The 14,663-nt window shown below is 39.6% G+C and overlaps 1 pseudogene; it reads left to right on the forward strand.

Annotated features, from left to right (window-relative positions):
• The first annotated feature begins 10,505 nt into the window (after positions 1 to 10,505).
• LOC119357887 lies at positions 10,506 to 14,393 on the forward strand (annotated as a pseudogene).
• Positions 14,394 to 14,663: the final 270 nt, after the last annotated feature.

Here is a 14,663-nt window from a genome sequence, read left to right on the forward strand (position 1 = left end):
TACACCCAGTCTCCATCGTCGTCTGCTCCGGCATCTTCATCTTCATGATCATGCCCTTCGTCTTGATCTTCCTCATCATCATGTCCGGCATCTTCTACATGATGACTGTATACAGCATCACCGTCATGATCATGTCCTGGAGATTCTTCGTCTTCTCGCCTGCCCGAGCCGCGGTGATTGTCTTGCTGCCCTTCCTCATTTCTTGCCCAGCCCCCATGGACGACTTAATAGTCATCTTCATCACGTTGCCACCGATAGCCATTCATGAAACCACGCAAGAGCAGTTGGTCCCGCACTTGCCTGGAATCCGGGTCCGCAATAAGGCTCTTCAGCTTGCATCTTCGACACGCACATCTTATCTCCATCTCGTTCTTTTGAAGTATCTCGGCCTTCGCGAAGCTCAAAAACCTATTCACGATGCCTTCGGTCATCTTGCGGACCATGGTCGCCTGCGGGGTAGAGCAAAACGATATTTTAGAACCAAGAGAAAATTTGGCATGACTTTCCATAAAAATAGGACAAAAAAGAATGCATAGTGCCAAAATTCTCGCCGAAACGGAAATGAATCAACATTCCGGCAAAATATTGGCAACTATCGCATTTCAAATCCCGGTGCCTGCAAACACAAACATATATGCAACACCACAAACATACATAGATCTAGCTAGGCCACAAAAAGTGCATGTGCATGTTGTTGGAGCGAGCTAGGGAGAAAAAAGTAGATCTACAACATAAAGATAGCTTTCCCCTTACTTACCTATCAAAAAAGGTAATTTAACCACTTAATTTTGATGAATCTATGGTGCAAATGAGGTGAGGAGGAGGAGGCAGCCGACAAGCTTGGAGAAGGAGGTGGAGGGAATGAAGTGGGGAAAGTGAGTGTGTAGGTGTGGCTGTCCAAAATATTTAGCTGGTCCCAGATTACTAATGGCGCACCACCCACACATGCGCCATTAGTAACCCAACACACTAATGGCGCACCTGCTGGCAGTGCGCAATTAGTAGTTTTGCAAAAAAATAAAAAATAATATATATATATATATATACTAATGGCGCACCGTTGTGTAGTGCGCCATTACTAGTTTAAACTAGTAATGGCGCACTATGACACGGTGCGCCATTAGTAGTTTTGCAAAAAAAGAATAAAAACATACAGTAGTGGCGCACTATGTGGCTGGTGCGCCATTACTAGTTAGAACTAGTAATGGCGCACATTACTAGTTAGAACTAGTAATGGCGCACTTTGCCTGGATGCACCATTAGTATGTTTGGAAAAATGAAAAAAAATTGTTACTAGTGGCGCACCATGTGTCTGGTGCGCCATTAGTGTCAATTTCATCTATAGCCATTTTCCTAGTAGTGCTCTCTCTAACCCGAGCAAGTTGTTCATCAAGAATTCACCAAGTGGCACATTAGTATCAAGCATAGAAGTAGTTTCATCATAAGTATCATGCATAGCAGAAGTGGCATCATCAATAACATGCGACATATCAGAACGAATAGCAGAAGCAGGTTTAGGTGTCGCGAGCTTACTCAAAACAGAAGGTGAATCAAGTGCAGAGCTAGATGGCAGTTCCTTACCTCCCCTCGTAGTTGAGGGATAAATCTTGGTTTTTGGATCTCTCAAGTTCTTCATAATGATAAGCAGATATAAATCCCAAGTGACTCAAAGAATAGAGCTATGCTCCCCGGCAACGGCGCCAGAAAATAGTCTTGATAACCCACAAGTATAGGGGATGGCAACAGTTTTCGAGGGTAGAGTATTCAACCCAAATTTATTGATTCGACACAAGGGGAGCCAAAGAATATTCTCAAGTATTAGCAGCTGAGTTGTCAATACAACCACACTTGGAAACTTAATATCTGCAGCAAAGTATTTAGTAGCAAAGTAATATGATAGTAGTGGTAACGGTAGCAAAAGTAATGTTTTTGGTATTTTGTAGTGATTGTAATAATAGCAACGGAAAAGTAAATAAGCGAAGAACAATATATGGAAAGCTCGTAGGCAATGGATCAGTGATGGAGAATTATGCCAAATGCGGTTCATCATGTAACAGTCATAACCTAGGGTGACGTAGAACTAGCTCCAATTCATCAATGTAATGTAGGCATGTATTCCGAATATAGTCATACATGCTTATGGAAAAGAACTTGCATGGCATCTTTTGTCCTACCCTCCTGTGGCATCGGGGTCCTAATGGAAACTAAGGGATATTAAGGCCTCCTTTTAATAGAGTACCGGACCAAAGCATTAACACATAGTGAATACATGAACTCCTCAAACTACGGTCATCATCGGGAGTGGTCCCGACTATTGTCACTTCGGGGTTGCCGGATCATAACACATAGTAGGTGACTATAGACTTGCAAGATAGGATCAAGAACACTCATATATTGATGAAAACATAATAGGTTCAGATCTGAAATCATGGCACTCGGGCCCTAGTGACAAGCATTAAGCATAGCAAAGTCATAGCAACATCAATCTCAGAACATAGTGGATACTAGGGATCAAACCCTAACAAAACTAACTCGATTACATGATAAATCTCATCCAACCCATCACCGTCCAGCAAGCCTATGATGGAATTACTCATGCACGACGGTGAGCATCATGAAATTGATGATGGAGGAAGGTTGATGATGACGATGGCGACAGATTCCCCTCTCCGGAGCCCCGAACGGACCCCAGATCAGCCCTCCCGAGAGGTTTTAGGGCTTGGCGGCGGCTCCGTATCGTAAAACGCGTTGAATCCTTCTCTCCGATTTTTTCTCCCCTAAAGCAAATATATAGAGTTGGAGTCGAGGTCGGAGGAGCTCTAGGGGGCCCACAAGGTAGGGGGCGCGCCCTAGGGGGGCAGGCGCGCCCCCACCCTCGTGGCTAGGGTGTGGGCCCCCTGGTCTTCATCTTTTGCAAGGATTTTTTATTATTTCCGAAAAGATGTTCCGTGAAGTTTCAGGTCATTCCGAGAACTTTTGTTTTTGCATATAAATAACACCATGGTAATTTTGCTGAAAACATCGTCAGTCCGGGTTAGTTCCATTCAAATCATGCAAGTTAGAGTCCAAAACAAGGGCAGAAGTGTTTGGAAAAGTAGATACGATGGAGACGTATCAATTCCATAGGCGGTTCCCAAACAAAAAATAGAGTTTATTCCTTTTTCCATCGTAACTTTCACTTTCCATGGCTAACCTTATCCACGGGTGCCCTCCATACGAACACTTTCCAACGAATTTATTATTTGACAACATAAAGTAAATTCATTTTTGTTTTTGCATTTCGGGACTGGGCATCCCTAATACCTTTACCCTACTCTCGTGCAATGACAAGTGAATAAACACTCATGTTGAGAATAACACATCTAGCATGGAAAATATTAGCCACCCCTCACCGCTCCGCGAGCGAAACAAACACACAAAAGAGAAGTTTATTTTTGTAAATTAGAGATGGCACATGCAAATTTACTTAGAACAGCAAAAGAATACCGCATATAGGTAGATATAGTGGACTCATGTGGCAAAACTGGTTTAAAGGATTTTGGATGCACAAGTAGAGGTCATACTTAGTGCAAAATGAAGGCTAGCAAAAGATTGGGAAGCGACCAACCAAGAAACGAATAATCTCACAAGCAAGCATTAAGCATAATTAACACTGAATAATGCACCACAAGTAGGATATAATTTTCATTGCATTATTATTGACTTTGGTACATGCATAGGGAATCATGAACCTTAACACCGATATTCTTACTAGAGCACAATTACTCATCAACATAACTCACATATCACATCATCACACCTCAAAACTATTACTAAGAATCAAATTTATTTTGTCCAATGATCTTCATGTCATTTTGTTTTTCTTTATCCTTCTTGGATATCTATCACTTTGGGACTAATTTTCATGTGTTGCTTTTCATAAGCTCAACCAAATATAAGTGAAGATCATGAGCATAACAAATTTTCTTTCTCTCAAAATAATTTAAGTGAAGCAAGAGAGAATTTCTTCAAAACTTTACTAACTCTCAAACAAATCTAAGTGATGCAAGAGAGAATTTCTTCAAAAATAACAAAGCATACCATGCTAAAAAAGATATAAGTGAAGCACTAGAGTAAGTCCTAGCTCATAAAAGATTTAAGTGAAGCGTAGAGAGCAATTCTAACAAGTCATGACTTAATTTTGGCTCTCTCAAGTGGGTGTGTCCAGCAAGGATTGATAACTTAAAACACAAAATAAAACAAGCAAAGACACATATCATACAAGACGCTCCAAGCAAAACACCTATCATGTGATGAATAAAAATATTGTCTCGAGTAAAATACCGATAGTTGTTGGAAGAAAGCGGGGGTGCCACTCGGGGGCATCCCCAAGCTTAGTTGCTTGCTCATGCTTGGATAATAGCTTGGGATGCCGAGGCATCCCCAAGCTTAGGCTCTTACATCCTTCCTGCATCCATCGTAAGATAACCCAAAACTTGAAAACTTCAATCACACAAAACTCAACAAAGCCTTCATGAGATCCATTAGTAAAAGAATAATAAACCACTACTATAAGTGTTGTATCAAACCAATTCATATTTTGTTTTTGTATTATATCTACTGTATTCCAACTTTTCTATGGCAAAAACTCATCAAAGAAAACCATAGAGCCATCAAAATAAGCACACAACACAAAGAAAACAGAATCTGTCAAAACAAAACATTTTGTAGCAATCTGACTATTTTGAATACTTCTGTAACTCCAAAAACTCTGAAAAATTACGACGACCTGAGAAATTTGTATATTGATCCACTGCAAGTGGAATGGGTATTTTATCGCTCTCTGGTAAAAATTAAAATTGATTTCGTGAGCGCAAACTTTCTGTTTTTTCCAGCAAGATCAAATAACTATTGCCCAAGAAGATCCTAAAGGCTTAACTTGTCACAAACACTAATTAAAACATAAAAACGCAATCATAACAGTAGTATAATTGTGCTAACACTCAAGAACAGGAAGCAAAAAGCAAAAATAAAATTTATTCATTGGGTTGCCTCCCAACAAGCGCTATAGTTTTACGCCCTTAGCTAGGCATATAGCAAGGATCTAAGTTTTGTCATCCTTGTCCAACTCTTCAATCAAACACTTGGAATCCCTCAAAGGTTTAGCATAAATATTTTCAATAACACTCACTACAAGAAATATGTCAACTAGTGACCTTATGTCAGTGACCCTGGAAGAATTGGTCATAGATCTACGACCATTTGAGACCAATTGGTCAAAAGCTGCCCGGCGGGCTCCAAACCCTCAACTATATCGACCATTTTTGCAATAAAGGTCGTAATTTCCTTACACGAAATGGTCATAAATCAGACAACACTGATCGGCTACCTTATTTCCAGCTGATCACGACCAATATAGATGGTCATAACCTTGTAAATTGTGGTGGATTGCTATGACTAGGCGCCACCTCATCAGTTTTGCCTCTGTGTCATGTCCATGTGTCAACTTTTGCCCTAGGTTGTCAAGCAACCTATATTTCTGTCATTCCCAAAATTCCCAAAAAAATCTCATAAATTCTTTGGGCCATATCTTCGTCAAATACGTAAAAATACTTCCTTGCCTAGTTCAAATATAATTCAACAATATTCATTTTCCTATTATGTTCAGAGCATTACTTTGTGAAGGAAGTACTATTTATATATTCTTGATTGCCCTAAAAAATTTTAGGCACTCTTTCCTATCCAAATCATTGCCTCATGACAAAATTCAGCTCCATTTGCCAAGTAAATCTTCCTTGGCAAATTTCCAAAGTTTTTGTCCACCTAGAAGCATTGTGAAGGAAGTACAAGATAGGAATATTGTAATGAGTTGAATTTTTGCCACATATTCTATACGCCAAATTCATAGCTCTACACAAAAGTTTAGCTCTATAAGAATACATGTGAGATCACCATCAAATCTTTGTTTCTGGTAATATTTTTAGTTTGTGAAGCAACTACATTTTATATTGCTTTATAGTTGCTAAAAATTTACCAGGACATTGCCCTGACTATAGAAACCCCCTACACCAAATTTCAGCATAATCCAATCATCTATGTAAGCCCAACTTCAATTTCTATTTTGTGTCCAAATTGGCACATTGCAAAGCAAGTGCTATCTAGACACCTCCTATTGTCCTCAAACTTTTTGTGACATCTTACATATACAAATCATTGCCACATTCCAATATTCAGCTCCATTTGCCTATTAAATCTTCCTCAACAAATTTCTAAAGTTTCTATCCATAGAGAAGCTTTGTGAAGGAAGTACAAGCTAGGATTATCCAAATGGTATAATTTTTATACAATGCTTTACTATGCCCAAACTACCATACTCCACAAAATTTCAGCTCAATCCACCTATCCATTTGAGCCCAGCTTCAACATCCATATTTTTGCCCGATGTGATACTTTGTAAAGCAAGTGCCATCCAAACTCCTCCATTTGAGCTGAAAATTTGCCAAGACAGTCTCCCTAGTAGATGATCATCCTCAGCCAAAACTCAGGACCATTCGCCTTGAGAATTTCCCGTATCGCTAATCAAACATTTGGTTGCTAATTCATGTTTGAGCATAGTTCGGTCTCCTCGTGAGATTATTCTGTCGTTATTTTCTTCATAGCATCTACCTGGGGAGTTCCCAACCTACTAGACATGCCTAGGCTGCCCAGAACGCATGGCAACGCCATGGTCACGCGGTGACCACGCGGCGGGCATGCAAGTCTACGCGCTATGGAGTTGGGGCCCTGGGCCACCGTCCGAACCTCGACGTATCACCACCTAACCATGTATTTATGCTTAAATAGATACTTATGTATCTAGAAATGATTTTTGGAAAAAATAAAGAGCAAACTATAAGGCGGCTGTAGTTCAAATTTGACCCGCTTCCTACTGAATCGGTAGAAATTTTTATTTTTCACCAGAGGTGGATCAAATCTTTTGACTCCCAACCATTTGGTAAATTGTGCATTAAAGATGGCCTAGTATTTTAGAAATTTGATTTGGTCCAATTTTGCAAAAAATATATGGTAGGTCCTTCACAAAAAAAAACTCATTTCGGGCACTCGGAAAATGGAAAGTGAATTTTCCGTGCAAAGAAAATGTAAACTTCCTTAGGAAACATTGTTTGCAATTCCAAGATGCACCTTTGTACATGATATGAGATCATTTGAACAAACTATGCCATGAATGTGGCCATAAGATTGATCATTTGGCTTCGAAGCCATGAATCTTCACGCATGATAGCTTATTTCTGAGAACAATTTTTTAAAATAATTGCGTATTACAAGTTTATTATTTTTCCTGGAAAATTGGTCACATATAATGACACAATGCGAAGGATTTCTAATTTTTTGTTTTTTTTCATTTGCCTGTTTCAAAATGCGGTCAAAACGACGGGCTTGACCGTTCCTAGCTAGTGGTTGAATCTTGGAAAACTTTTGATGTTTCTCTGATTAAATATATACTTATGTACCTAGAAATGATTTTTGGAAAAAATAAATAGCAAACTATGAGGCAGCTGCACTTCAAATTTGACATGCTTCCTACTAAATCGGCGGAAATTTGTCTTTTTCACCAGAGGTGGATCAAATTTTTGGAAACCCAACCATTTGGTAAATTTTGCATTAAATATGGCCTAGTATTTTAGAAAATTGATTTGGTCCAGTTTTGCAACAAATATATGATAGGTCCTTCACAAAAAAACTCATTTCGGGCACTCAGAAAATGGAAAATGAATTTTCCATGCAAAGAAAATGTAAACTTCCATATGAAACATTGTTTGGAATTCCAAGATGCACCTTTGTGCATGATATGAGATCATTTGAACAAACTATGCCATGAATGTGGCCATAAGATTGATCATTTGGGTTGAAAGCCATGAATCTTCACGCATGATAACTCATTTCTGAGAACACTTTTTTAAAATAATTGCCATATTACAAGTTTGTTATTTTTCCTGGAAACTTGGTCACATATAATGACAAAATGGGAAGGTTTTCCAATTTTTTGATTTTTTTTGAATTTTTTATACCCGTTTCAAAATGCGCTCAAAACGGCGGGCTTGACCGTTCCTAGCTAGTGGTTGAATCTTGGAAATTTTTTGATGTTTCTCTAATTAAATAGATACTTATGTACCTAGAAATGATCTTTGGAAAAATTAAATAGCAAACTATGAGGCACCTGCAGTTCAAATTTGACCCGCTTCCTACTAAATATGTGGAAATTTGTCTTTTTCACTAGAGGTGGATCAAATCTTTTGACACCCAACCATTTGGTCAATTTTGCATTAAATATGGCCTAGTATTTTAGAAAATTGATTTGGTCCAATTTTGCAACAAATATGTGGTAGGTCCTTCACAAAAAAACTTATTTTGGGCACTCGGAAAATGTAACATGAATTTTCCATGAAAAGAAAATGTAAAGTTCCTTAGGAAACATTGTTTGGAATTCCGAGATGCACCTTTGTGCATGATATGAGATCATTTGAACAAACTATGCCATGAATGTGGCCATAAGATTGATCATTTGGCTTGAAAGCCATGAATCTTCACGCATGATAGCTCATTTCTGAGAACACTTTTTTTTAAATAATTGCCGTATTACAAGTTCATTATTTCTCCTGAAAACTTGGTCACATATAATGACACAATGCGAAGGTTTTCCAATTTTTTGATTTTTGTTTTTGAATTTTTTATGCCCGTTTCAAAATGCGCTCAAAACGGCGGGCTTGACCGTCCCTAACTAGTGGTTGAATCTTGGAAAACTTTTGGTGTTTCTCTGATTAAATAGATACTTATGTACCTAGAAATGATTTTTGAAAAAAAATAGCAAACTATGAGGCAGCTACAGTTCAAATTTGACCCGCTTCCTACTGAATCGGCGGAAATTTGTCTTTTTCGCCAGAGGTGTATCAAATCTTTTGACACCCAACCATTTGGTCAATTTTGCATTAAATATTGTCTAGTATTTTAGAAAATTGATTTGGTCCAATTTTGCAACAAATATATGGTAGGTCCTTCACAAAAAAAACTCATTTCGGGCACTTGGAAAATGGATAATGAATTTTCTGTGCAAAGAAAATGTAAACTTCCTTAGGAAACATTGTTTGCAATTCCAAGATGCACCTTTGTGCATGATATGAGATCATTTGAACAAACTATGCCATGAATGTGGCCATAAGATTGATCATTTGGCTTGAAAGCCATGAATCTTCATGCATGATAGCTCATTTCTAAGACCACTTTTTAAAATAATTGTCGTATTACAAGTTTATTATTTTTCCTGGGAACTTGGTCGCATATAATGACACAGTGCGAAGGTTTTCCAATTTTTTGAATTTTTTTGAATTTTTTATGCCCGTTTCAAAATGCGCTCAAAACGATGGGCTTGACCGTTCCTAGCTAGTGGTTGAATCTTGGAAATTTTTTGATGTTTCTCTGATTAAATAGATACTTATGTGCCTAGAAATGATTTTTGGAAAAAATAAAGAGAAAACTATGAGTCAGGTGCAGTTCAAATTTGAACCGCTTCCTACTGAATTGACGGAAATTTGTCTTTTTCACCAGAGGTGGATCAAATCTTTTGACACCCAACCATTTGGTCAATTTTGCATTAAATATGGCCTAGTATTTTAGAAAATTGATTTGGTCCAATTTTGCAACAAATATATGGTAGGTCCTTCACAAAAAAAACTTATTTCGGGCACTCGGAAAATGGAAAATGAATTTTCCGTGCAAAGAAAATGTAAACTTCCTTAGCAAACATTGTTTGGAATTCCAAGATGCACCTTTGTGCATGATATGAGATCATTTGAACAAACTATGCCATGAATGTGGCCATAAGATTGATCATTTGGCTTGAAAGCCATGAATCTTCATGCATGATAGCTCATTTCTAAGAACACTTTTCTAAAATAATTGCCGTATTACAAGTTCATTATTTTTCCTGGAAACTTGGTCACATATAATGACACAATGCGAAAGTTTTCCAATTTTTTGATTTTTGTTTTTGAATTTTTTATGCCATTTCAAAATGCGCTCAAAACGGTGGGCTTGACCGTCCCTAACTAGTGGTTGAATCTTGGAAAACTTTTGATGTTTCTCTGATTAAATAGATACTTATGTACCTAGAAATGATTTTTGGAAAAAATAAAGAGCAAACTATGAGTCAGCTGCAGTTCAAATTTGACCCGCTTCCTACTGAATTGGCGGAAATTTATCTTTTTCACTAAAGGTGCATCAAAACTTTTTACACCCAACCATTTGGTCAATTGTGCATTAAACATGGCCTAATATTCTATAAAATTGATTTGGTACAATTTTACAACAAATATATGATAGGTCCTTCACAAAAAACACATTTTAGACACTCGAAAAATGGAAAATGTTTTTTTGCAAAAAACTCATTTATCAAGACACCTTTTAAAAGATATTTATCTTATTTCTTGTTTGTTATTTTTCCTGAAAACTTGTTCTCATTTGGTTACACAATGAGAAGGTTTTCCATTTTCTTTTTGAATTTTTCAGGTCATAAAATAGCTGACATGATTTTAACACGTTAATTTTAGTCAACCACGACCAATTTAGATGGTCATAACATCGTACTGTAATCTGATTGGTTCATGGACGTGTCACGTAGATCGTGCATCAAACACCGTCGGATTATCCGGGATCCAACGATAGTCCTCAGCCCTTCCACACAATCCCCGAAACCCTAGCTTTGTCCTGTGGTCATTTTCCATCCACCCCCCGCCTCCTTTCTTTCCCTCGCTCTCTGCTCTCCCCTTCCAGATCTGACAGAGCTCCTCTTGATCCCCTCCCCTTCCTTCCCGCCATCTTCTCTATAGCGACGTCGCACTCTCCCCGCCAGCCCCTCCCACTCCAGCCGCCGCCCCCATTCTCTCCAAATCCAATCCAAGCCCCCCTCGTCCGCCGCCCCCTTCCTCCCGTCACTACACCAACCTCGCCGCCGGCCCACCCCTGGTCCTCCCGCCACCTGAGCGCGCCACCCACCGCGTCCACAGAGACTGTCGTGGACCTGCAGTGCGCGAGCTAGAGGACGGCAGGGGAGGCCAACAACCTGGCGCCGTGGGCCGCCGTGCCGCAGGACTGCGTGCCGCACATGCACGCATACCTCACCGGCCCCGCCTACCGCTTCGACCTCGACCTCGTCGCGGGGAGGCCTCCGCCTACGCCCGCGCCGCCGCCACCACCGGTGCCTAGGTCTTTGACATCGATGAGACGCTCCTCTCCAACTTCCCCTACTATGCATAGCACGGATACGGGTGGGCGACCCACGCTTGTCACATTCCGAGATCGCGGGCCTGCTATTAACACGCACGGTTAATTTGCTGTTTGATTGCAGGCTGGAGCTGTTCGACCACCAGGAGTTCGGCCGATGGGTGGAGACGGGGGAGGCACCAACGATTCTCTCCAGCCTCTGCCTCTACAGGGAGGTCCGCGACCTCGGCTTCAAGACCTTCCTGCTCATCGGTTGCAGCAAGGCCCATGAGGGTAGAAAGAGCTGCCATGGATCTTCTATGTACGTACTCCTCCTCTCCTAATCCCTACACTGCGTTCAGGTTCAGTCAAGAAGTGTCAAAACCATTCAAGGTCAGCTCTTGCACTTTCTAGGCTAGCTCTTGGACTTTTGTGCAAGTTCCATCTTGCTAACTGCTGTTACTTCCCTATGAAGAGTTGTTAACCTTCCATTTTGTAAAAAAATAGTACTCCTTGTCAAGTCATTGCGGTGTTCTTTCGGTGGTTGCCTCAATGTTGTATGCATGGTTCAGAAGTTCAGATGGGATTCTACAATCAATCTCTTTCCAATTTGCAAATAGCATATGTTAATTCCGTCCGCTGTATTGCTTTTCAAGTCACTGTTATGTTCTTTCAGTGGCATTTAGTCTGCTGTTGTATGATTCAGATGCTCGGATGGGATTGTGAAGACAATCTCCCTCCAGTTACTTTGCGCATGTAGTACGAATTAAGTTCAAGAACTACTTCTGTAGCATCATTGCTTTTCCCCAGCAAGCTCAGTGAAAAGATGCATTGGTTGCTTTTGGTGCACATGGAGGAACATTTTTCTATAAAATAACTATTGTATAGTGAATTGTACTGCTAGAGTAACATTGTTCTATAAAATAAATATTGTGCAGTGAATTTTGCTGCTGTAGATCAGATGGCATGGAATAGGCATTAGTCTAAAAAGATTTTTGTTTTCTGGCGCCTATGAGTTCTTGGCCTTTGTTTATCTGTTATGCTATGTGCTGTGCAAATATACATAAACCACACTAACCTATTGCTGCTATTTTCTTGTATGCAATCACAAAAGCCTTCTGTGTTGCTTTTGTCATGATATTCTTCTCGGCATTTGCCACTGTGCCAGTCGGAGGTGCTGCTGCTACATTTGGCGGAGCTACCGCTGCTGCCCCAATGGGCAACCTTCATCAGACACTACCTCATAACAGTGCCTCAAAGTTCTGTGCCCCATCTCCCCTCTTTCTAAATGACCGAAATAAAAACATTATAAATACTAGTAGGAAAACATGTTAAATCTTTTGTGTATAGAACTAGAATAACCCTGCAATTTGGTTCTCCACAGTGGTAAATTCAACCTTGACGTTTTATGGGTTTGTGTTCCTTTGTTTTATTTTCCCTTTGATTTGTACTATCAGTTGGCTAGTTCTGCATTTGTCTTGTTTTTTTCAACCTTGTTTCATACTGGTAGAAAAATATGGAACCAGAACATCATCAACTTTTGTGGGAAATACTGATCTTGACATTGTGACAATTCATCCTGGCGTGACGTGGGTATTGTTTGAGCATATTTTGTGTAGTGTCCACCTAAGAGCGGTGATTTTGTTGTTACGGTTCAGAATAGTGTTTTTATACTTGATCATGGCACCTCTACCATTCTGGTTACTTTTGCTTTCTTCTATGTAGTTGTCTAGGGCATAACAATTTTATGTGTGGCTTGTTATTGTGTTAGCAACCTACTTTCTTGTACTGACTCTACAATCAGTGACACACCTCTTATAATTTTTGTATTACCGATGGCTTAATATTTAAACCATTTAGCTTGATTTGAAATTGAAATCATAGGGTTTTTTAATCTCATTTTGAATTGTTTGTAGTTTCTCTAGGTCCTTCTCTAGCTGTGTTTATAACTATCTTTGTTCCTTTTTTGATAACAGGACTAGTTTGACACGATTGACTTGTCGGACAACGAGATTGTCAATCTTGAGAACTTCCCTTTCGTGAATCGCTCAGGGAGCCCGCACCTGATTACAACTTACAATGAGAAGGAGCAGGTGACGCCCAGGGAGCTCAGCATCCGAGTCCCGGCCATCCTTCACAGCAAGGACGAGGAGGGCGTCAAGGGCTGACGCGTCGCCGGAGCCGTCAACAACTACACCTCCCAGCTTCTCACCTACGGATCATCATCGCAATCGCCATCTTGTAAGTCTTCCAGCCAATGTAATGTTCAATTAGTTCATACGAACTTCAGCACATCTCTTCTGGTTGACTGAATTCGTACTGAAGATGCCATGTTTTTCTACGTGGAATACTGCAGATAACCTGATGGAAGTGCTCTTGTTCCTCTCACACTTCGTGTGCGACATCCACAAGGTAGTACTCCTGCCAAACCCCCAAGTGCCCAATTTTTGCAAGTATTTCTATTGCGGGTTGCAACTTAAGCTGATGCTTCTTGTTTATGTAGCCACTAAAATCTGTACTCCACCATGTAAGGCTAGTTCAGACTTGAGGTTGAACCCTTCTCTATGTAGTATGATTCCGAGGAAACTTATGTCAATAATGCGGAAACTTTTCACGTTGGCATTTCTATGTTTGATGTGGTGGTGCCAAACAAAACTCATATGCTTATGTTGCGCTTACTTTTAATCTTGTGAACATGCTAATTTAGAGGATGTACTGTAGTTCCACTCATTTATTCTGTGTGATGAGCTTACTTTTGTACTATAGCCACCTTCTTGTTTACTTTGCTGAATCATGTCTTGTGTACTAATCATGAGTTACTAGCATTTGGCTTCTCTGTGCTAATTAAACCTTATAAGTATGTATACTTCTTTGAGATACAAATTCCACATTGCATGTTTATGATGTTCAATTTCTACAGATGTTGCCAAATGAATGTTTCAACGTGTCTCTCCTTAGGGGTTGATTTAAACCGCATATGATCTACTGTATCAATTTTTTGTTGTTCAAACATTGAAATCCTTGTTCATTTTTCAAATATCAAAATGTTGTTGACCCTGTCTTTCTATGCTTAAATGATAAAAAATCGCATTTTGCTTGTTCTTACCATTTTGCTTGATAACTTGCAGATGCTGGCCTTCATTCATGATTTGTTGTGAGGTCCAGGATGAACAAGTTGGGAGAAGCATTGGAGCTAGTTATACTGTGATTGCTGTGTTACCTGATGTGAATATTTTTTTTATTGTAAAACTGATGTGAACCATGTTTGATTGTAATAATGTGCCAAGTTTGCACTACAAAAAAAGACACATCCGTGACATTTTGGGCCGAACGAAATTTTTTTCTGTCATACATATGACACGTCTATGACGATAATTGTGACAAAACCCGGTATCATCATAGATGTGGTGGGCTCCTACTTCTATGAC

The sequence above is a fragment of the Triticum dicoccoides genome, chromosome 2A (assembly GCF_002162155.2).
Source record: "Triticum dicoccoides isolate Atlit2015 ecotype Zavitan chromosome 2A, WEW_v2.0, whole genome shotgun sequence".
NCBI classification, from domain to species: domain Eukaryota; kingdom Viridiplantae; phylum Streptophyta; class Magnoliopsida; order Poales; family Poaceae; genus Triticum; species Triticum dicoccoides.